The sequence below is a fragment of the Ictalurus punctatus genome, chromosome 19 (assembly GCF_001660625.3).
Source record: "Ictalurus punctatus breed USDA103 chromosome 19, Coco_2.0, whole genome shotgun sequence".
In the NCBI taxonomy this organism is placed as follows: domain Eukaryota; kingdom Metazoa; phylum Chordata; class Actinopteri; order Siluriformes; family Ictaluridae; genus Ictalurus; species Ictalurus punctatus.
This window is the reverse complement of record NC_030434.2, coordinates 13,813,967-13,822,678: the sequence shown is the minus strand read 5'-3', so window position 1 is coordinate 13,822,678 and position 8,712 is coordinate 13,813,967. Positions and strand designations below refer to the sequence as shown.

The window sequence follows — 8,712 nt, the reverse complement described above, 5'->3', positions numbered from 1 at the left end:
TGTTTTCCCAGGCCACCACACTTCTTGGGAAGATAACCCTAACCTTTTTTCTATTGACAAAATAACATTGGGAGTAGGATAATATGCATCATTTTCTTTAAGTAATATTAGGCCAGCAGTGAAGATGGTTTCAGCTATATTTGAATCTAAGTTTGGTGTCATGTATATCTCGATCTTAGGGGGTTACAGGGTTTTCTCAGTGCAAAGCTATATGTGTGCTTGGCTGTATGTGAGTTGCTGTTTGCCCTGGATCCTAACTTGGCTCTTTGTTGGGCCTGTGAGCAGGACTGGAGTGTGGTGAAAAAAGCAGGGCCTCCCTCACAGAGCTCCAGTGTTCTGGCAGGCAGCGAGGTGACGGCAGCGCCCACAGAGAGCCTGTTGTCTGGCTGCCCAGAGCTGTGTGTGGTACGATCCATTGCAGCTGCTTCCAGTTACACTGCCCATGGGGGCCAAGGTTACATTTCAAAACAAGCAGCCTCCTTCCATTTTCTCTATCTCGTCATCACTCTGTCTTTACCTCTATCCATCTCTCTCTCTCTTTTCCATGCTCTCTTCTGTCTCCTGACAAGAAACGGTAATGTTCTGACTATGCTGAGGAGTAAGACGACAGAGTGCACCATGTCTGTGTGAATGTGAGGGACTGACGAAGGAGAGGGAGTGTGTTTTGAGTCAGCTCATGTTTGTTTCACACCTCCAGAGTTGGGGGGTTGAATCATGCCTCCACCCTGTGTGTGTGGAGTTTGCATGTTCTCTGTGTGCTAAGGGGGTTTCCTCTGGGTACTCCAGTTTCCTCCCCCAGTCTAAAGACATGCATTGTAGGTTTATTGGCATTTCCATAAAATGTCTGCAGTGTGTAAATGTTTGTGCGATTTCGCTCCGCAATGGGTTGGCACTCTGTCAAGGGTATCCCCTGCTTTGTACCCCGGGAGACCCATGGGATAGGCTACAACTCTGTGCAGGATAAGTGGTACGGAAAATGGATGGATGTACATATCAACATTTTAAATTTGTTTTGAAAAATGACAAATAATTAAGGTTATAGTTAAGGACAGGGTTAGGTAAGGACAAGGGTAGTTGGTATTGTTTGAAATTCAATTAAATTCAACTGTTATGAAGTGGACAGACTGGCACAAGTGCAAGTTTTCTAGTTTAATTGAAACTGGTTAATAAACAGAAAACATTACTCAGTCATTAGATTATTACTTGTCACATTGTAAGAGCTGATCTCAGTAAAGTCTTAGCCGTATTACATAACAGACTGTTGAGTAACATGTGTCAGATTTTATGATGAAGATCCTCTATTTTGATCCGTGCAGAAAATGGAGTCACATAATCAGGAATATTTTTCAAAGTGTGAGCATGCCACATTATGTATTCTAAGACCACCAATTTCAACTCGCACCCAAAGAATTATTTTACGATGTGCAATTTTTTGCTGCAACAGCAAAGTTAGGGCAAAAATCGCACTGTATAGTCCAGTAACATAAATTGGTAAAACTAGCAGTTTATAATAAAAAAAAAAACTATATTACCTCCCCAACAGAGTTTTTAGACTGATGGAAGTCTGTGACCCAGTGAACCAGTATCAGGATGTATCTATTGATAGAGAGACTTCAATGCACTCGCTCTGGATATGGGAGTCTGCCAAATGTCTTAATGTAAATGTAAATTTAAATGTAAAACCATTGACTAATGCATAAACTGGTGGAAATGTAATCCACATTTTTGATTGGCCAGTGATAATGAAAATCTTTTGATTGGCCAGTGATTGACAGTGTCTCTACCTATTATACTTGTCATGCCCACTGGTTCTCCGGGCTGCAGCTTTATATACTTGAGGGTAGGTGCTTGACTGGGGGCCATGAGGATGATGGGAACTGTAGTCTTGTAGTCTGCACCTGATGGACTGTCAGGCACAGCTGTGACACCAACCTCATTGCCCTCTCAGCGCTGCCTGCTGTGCCACCGTGCTGCCCTTATAAACATGTAAGTGTCATTATTCACCATAAGTTTGAATTGTCTATTTTTTTCTTGCTTGTTAAATGGTGAGAAAAATAATTTCATGTTTTATTTAACTGTAGATTTGTATCATGCTCTGTACCTGCACTGAAATCATTATGGAATTAAACTTTTTTGCATCTTTTCATATCCAGTGCCTATCCGTTATTATCCATAAACTACACTTTTAAATGTGTTACTAAAATGTTTTTAGGATAGTCTTTGCTTCTTTAAAGGGTTTTTCAGGGTGGTCCAAATAAGAAACCTTCAGTTTTCTACATGGCTTCTGCATACTAAAACCTTTAATGGTTTTCCCAATGCAACGATGTATTTTTTATTTTTTTTTTTTATTTTTTTTTTACTAAGACTGTACATGGAAAAGAAGGTAAAATTACTACACTACATATTTTACTGTATATTATGTTATGGGTAAGGAGGGAAAGTGTGGAACCATCCACAGATTCTTGGAGTTTATTGATTCTTTCATCTACAGTAAGCACTTTATCATGATCAGGGTCACCGTGGATCCAGGGCATATTGACATAATCAGACCCTAATAATAGCCATGCTACCCACTGCACCATGCCACCTTTGTAGAAGTTTAGGTAGTTAAAAGAAGTGAGAAAAGAACAGAAAATACTTGACTGCCAAAACAACTACCTTTAGACTTACACTGTAAGTCATTTTTGAGTGAACAGGTTTTCATTTCTTTTCACAGTGTCAAAATAATTGTTCATGGCAATTATGCACACAATATGTTGCAGACATATGGAGATTAGGTTGAAAACATGGTGTAATATTTAGTTAGTCATAGACATTATTGAAAATGTATGAAGAAATCAATGCACAGTTCTGACTGAATGAGTAACAGCTTTAAAGTAAGTGCTGCCAAGAGTTCTTATAAAATGAAACTGAAATAGTTCTCTTCAAGCGAAGGAGGTTTACTACAGCTTATTCTGTTTGAACAATTTGTTGCAACTTAGTTTGATTCAGTGTGTGGCACTGACGTACATTTATACCAGGTTGTTACATAATGTGCGTTCTAAGAGCAGCCATCTGGGCCTTAGTATCTTGGCTTGTATTTTGCAGCATGTGTAAATGTGTGTGAAAGTGTATGAGTATGTGTGTATGTGTGAATGTGTGTGGGCAGAAACAGGAAAACAAGTGGGCAGAAAAAGAGCCACATTGTTCCCAGATAGCCGTTCATGTAGCTCCTCCGGGCTGTGATTGTACTGTTCACTCACTCCTGACATTGAGGCGCTGCCAAAAACGCGAACTGGCAGGAAGCACACATTCGCTCTCATTAATCTCTCATCATTAACAGAAAATCAGTGCTTCTGCCATTCCGACAGTCCATTCACAACCAATGAGAGTGGGAGGAAAGAGATAAGCAGGATTTGTCCTTCACCTGCTTCGTCTTAAGCACACACAGAAGGGTCAGTGGGGTTTAAGCAGCTAAGCTAAAAGGAAAACAAGGTAAGGAGGTTTAAAGAACACTCACGTGTTCAGTAAGCAAAAATGCAAACTGTCCCAATTATTTCACTTGGTGTAAGATACTCAGATGTTCTTTTGAGTGGGCTTTAAATGCCACTCATACCAGTGGGAGATGCAGACTGACTTCCACTGGCCTGGCCCACATTCACGGCTTATTATTTTCCCTGTTAATTGAGCCTGTTTTACATAGCATGCCTGTCTTGTCACTGCGTGTCTGTGCATTCCAGCACAGACTGTACTTTCCTCTCTTTGCAGGTGGCTCACCTGGATTTACTCCATCTCCTCTGAGCTGGAGCAGGAAGAATGAGTTCAAACCAAAGAGCATCTAGAAACCCTGGGATCTATAGGAGTAAGGAAGTGTGGGGCATTTTTTTCAGCCATGCCCTCATCTGTTTCTTTCATTATCTCTTGATCTCTCCGGCCATATAACAGTTTCTCAGATCAATAAAGCAGCCACTCATAAAGCGGATTAATTTTCTCCCTTTAGGGCAAACAAAAAGCAGCAGTGGCCTCCTTTGAACAGTCAGTTTAGGAAGTGGCCCACTGGAGAACACTAGGATCCTGACATGGCTTTACATGGTAATTAGGATGCTTCCAGGTGTTTTACATGCTGTTAACCAATTTATCATTCGTATAGTGGATTTTGGCAAGGCTTCCATCTAGTGGTAAATACTAGCATGCCTTTGTAGTTCTTTACAGCATAATGATAAGGGCAAAATAAACTGATTACATATGATAAATTGTTCTATAACTTGCTGGTTCTTGCAGTAAAATGTACAGCAAAATCCAGACTGTAGAATTCATGCTCACTGTCTGGAAATGAGTTATTTAAAATGACTCCTTTATGATTTATTTTATGAACATAATCCAACTATCCATATATTAGGCACATTAGGCCAATAAGGACTTGTGTTTATTTATCCATGTCCATATCCATGTAGGTTTCCTCCAGTTTCCTCCAAGCTTCCAGACAGGGTGAATTGGCAACTCTAAATTGTTCCTAGGTATCATTCAGTGTGTGAATGTATGTGAATACGTCACCTAACTGCAATTAGATTCAAGGTGATAATATTTCTACTTATTGTAGTACAGTTAGTGTGGACTTTAATGTAATTTAATTAATTGACTTAAACCCATTCCATTCAAATAACTAAATAATAATTATAACTGCTTTCATAATGGTTGATTATGTTCTCCAGCACTGTAAAGAAAAAAAAAAGAAAAAAAAGAGCTCTTTGAGAGCCATGTATATAGAAGTTCAGCTGATGAAATAAATAAAGTAGGATTTAGTAGAATCCCGGTCATTTTGCTAATATGTAGAATCAGATATTCCTGGTGACAACTTCATGATAATCAGTTGATGAGGCCAAAGATCATTTTAAAATGTGCCTCCATGGCATGATATTTCTCATTGTCAAGCTTGGACGGCATTTGAAACGTTTCATATTTATCATAATAGCATCCTAGGTTGACAATGAACATCCAGTAAATCAGTTTGAGTATCAAGTTAATGTGTTACAAATCAATGGAACCTCAGTGGCACAAGTCAAAGGGGAATGAACCCACTGTCACAGCCCAAATACCCAGGTGTGTGTGTGTGTGTGTGTGTGTGTGTGTGTGTGTGTGTGTGTGTGTGTGTGTGTGTGTGTGTGTGTGTGTGTGTGATATCTTGAAATGCTGACCTATCACAACCCACCAGTGAGCGAGCCTGGTGCTGACACAGCACTGCTCCACCCAGCAGGACTGCAGAATCATCTCTCTCTCTCTCTCTCTCTCTCTCTCTCTCTCTCTCTCTCCATCTCTCTCTTTACTCTCTCTCTCTCTCTCTCTCTCTCTCTCCATCTCTCTCTTTACTCTCTCTCTCTGACAGTCTCTATCCCTCTCTCTCTCTCAGCTTCTCTCTCTTCCCCCCTCTGTCTCTCTGTCTGCATGCCTCCCTGTCTGTCTCTCTCTCTCTGTTTTTTCTCTCTCTAACTGTCCCCCGCCCCTCTTTCTGTCTTTATCTCTTTGTTAAATAACAACTCAATTATTAATCTTATATTTTGTGGTGGGTTCACTATACAAGTCCCTCTTAATCAGTTTTATGATTATTACAGTGGTTGAATTAATATAAACATATCATTTGAATTCCAGCTTATGCTATCGCCAGAACTGCTGTTATAGAATATTAATCAACACCTTTTGACCAATCTGATTTGAGAATTTAACAGCACTCATCGATACCTATTAGGAAATAACATCTATATTTGTACACGGTCCTGTTGCACCACCTGCATCTGTGAGAAAATCACAAAGATAACAAATCTCCCTTGACCTTCACAAAGACCTTCCCTCAGGAAGCTCTGAGGAATAACAATAGCTTTACAAAGATCTGCCTCAGTGGCTGTGATCTCCCAGAAAAGTGCTCTGTTACACAACAGGCATAAGTCGGCCCAAGTCACAAGGGCAGTGTGAATTCCACAGCTGAGCCTCGCTGAGTTCTCAGACGGGAGCAATATCACTCTCGAGCCTCTTCTCTAGTCGGCATCTAGATAAAACAAAACCATATGAATTAATATTGCTCAGGAAATGAAAGTGACATGATAGAGTAATAGAAGAGAGGTCTGGTCCACATTAGGTCCTTTTTAATAAGCACAACCAAGAAGTCTGCGGCTGGCCCGTCCTTTCATGTGGCCACACGGCTTATAGTAAACAGACTTTGTGAAGAGGCAAAGACTAATTTGCCCAGTTATCCTTCTCCTGAAAGGGGAAAGCCCAGGACTAAAGGCAAATAACTGACTGTTGATTTTATAAATATCAAATGGTTTTATCAGATGTCTGGCCTGTAATTGAGTTGGCAGGTTTGTTTGAGTGTTTTCTTGCCAAAGCTTTCTGTTCTACATTAATAAGGTAAGCTAATCTGTATAACCCCATGAGCCCTTCATTAAGGCCTTTAAAGTTGTAAGTTGCAGACAGATGATATCATCTACTCATTTTATTTGTATACCTCTCTTAACAATAGACACTGTCTCAACAAAAATCCAGATGTAGATTTTGATCCCTATTGAGCAAGCTAGAGGTGACAGTGGTAAGGAAAATCTCCCTGAGATGACACGAGGAAGAAACCTTGACAGGAACCAGACTCCTCATCTGGGATTGTAAATCACAGAACCAAGCTTCCTCTAATACAGATTAATTCACTGTGCTTACTCTACCACAGTCAACAAAATGTCTGAATAAATCGCAAAAGCTGTCTCTACCATGATCAACCTGATCAAAAAGATTAAAATACATGACTAAACTATGAATATGAGTATAAAACAAAGATGGTGGATGAAAACTACCAGTTTTTTCTCTTGAATTTTACAGGGCAGTTTGATAAAAGAAGGAAATGGCCCACAGACTATGTAGCTAATCTGCTAGGTATGACGTTCTCACAATGTCACAGTGTCATGGTTAGTCACAGTGTATGATCAGATAGTTACCTCACTGTTGACTTAAAATACTGATTAAAATGTTTGTTTTATTTTCATATATTTCTGTCTACCAGTTTAGTAGTATTTTTTCCACCTGACCAAATTTCTTAGTCCAGTATTTGTCACAAAAAAATGTGAGTTGGATTTTGCAACCCCCTACTGTGTCATACTGTGCTATTTTTAAACTAGGTTATCATACTCTCAACATTTCAAACCACAACACTCCAAACTACTGTAGGTAGCCTAGTACTTCTAATTTCACATGAAATAATCTCCCTCATTAAAAGAGATTTCATCCTGACAAGGGGATAAGATACGCCTTGTCTCAATAGCACACAGTAAAAATGTCATTTGACTTAAGTCTAGGGGGCACAGTGGGTTAGTGGTTAGCATGTTTGCTTTGCACTTTCAAGGCTGGGGGTTCAAATCACACTTCCGCCTTGTGTGTGGAGTTTGCATGTTCTCCTTGTGCTTTGGGGGTTTCCTCTGGGAACTCCAGTTTCCTCCCCCAGTCCAAAGACATGCATTATATACAGGCTGCTTGGCATCTCTAAATTGTCCGTAGTGTGTGTCACCCGTACAGGGTGCATCCCACCTCAGTCCCCTGGGATAGGCTCCAGACTCCCTGTAGGATAAACGGTACAGAAAATGGATAGATGGGTGGATTAATGTCTAATGAAAAACACTTTGTTTTCTTCTTAGGTCCCATGTGCACCATGTCACCACATAATTTGCTAGCATCCAAAACAGGACCATCCAGACACCACAGCTGGAACAGAGGAGCCCAGAACTTCAAATCACAGACCACAAACCACGTCAGTGCCCGTTCTTGAGGTAAAAGCCCCCAGACAAAGTGCTCACTCAGATCAGAGCTGTTTGGGTGTTTAAAGTGTGAGGTGAATGAGAGATCAGAACACAGATGCACGCACTGGGATGCAGATCAAAGGGAGGCAGAGCCGTGCATTACTCCATCTCTCTTATCTGCCAAATCTCTGACGATGGCTGTGCCAACAGCCCTCCATCCAGACTCTCTCAGAACATAAACACGGTGACAGAAGTGAGCGTGAGATCTACCTGTTAAGCCTTCAAGAATATACAGAGCAAATTAAGGAGTTTCGTGCAAAGGGAGTCAATAGGCTGAATCAAATAAAACCACTTCACAGTGTTCAGCTTTAAAATACTCATGTCAAAAAGTCAAAAAGATACTCTTATGTTTTGTTTTGTTTTTTTTCGACCTAATCTCTGTTTTCTACATCAGTCCACCGTGTGTTATTATCATGGAAAAGAACTTCTGTCCATAATGAGAAAAGCACAGAAAATCTGTTATGACAAATTTATCAATCTAAGGGCATTTGCTGAATTCCAACAATACACGTGAAAAGTCAAAGCTTCAACTATTACAATTATTAAATTAAATAATATTAATATTACAGGGCTATGTTTACCCTCCTGAGACTCATATGATGACATCACAATTTCTCCCAAACATTTTGTGTACATATCGTTGTAACATCCTCATATGATGACAGTTGGGTATTCCCGAAACGTCTTCCTGTCTGAAGACATTGACAGAAGGCAAAGGAACAAGATGAAATAAGTGTTTCAAATGGCTGGTGTTATAAATATGATGTTTACAGTATGATGTAAAACAAACACTCCTGTATTGGAAGAAATCCCCAGGCTGTTTTTGTCTACTTCAATAAAGATTGTTGATATTGCTAATAGCATACTGTGTGTGGAGAGAATCTACAGTATACTATGTATT

General features: G+C 40.0%; 1 long non-coding RNA gene across 1 annotated transcript; it reads left to right on the top strand.

The window, feature by feature from the left end:
- The first annotated feature begins 1,861 nt into the window (after positions 1 to 1,861).
- Positions 1,862 to 8,712, top strand: LOC124629249 (uncharacterized). Its single transcript, XR_006984189.2, has 5 exons — positions 1,862 to 1,986; positions 3,323 to 3,474; positions 3,748 to 3,841; positions 3,980 to 4,071; positions 7,650 to 8,712. It is a non-coding gene; the product is annotated as an uncharacterized LOC124629249 (long non-coding RNA).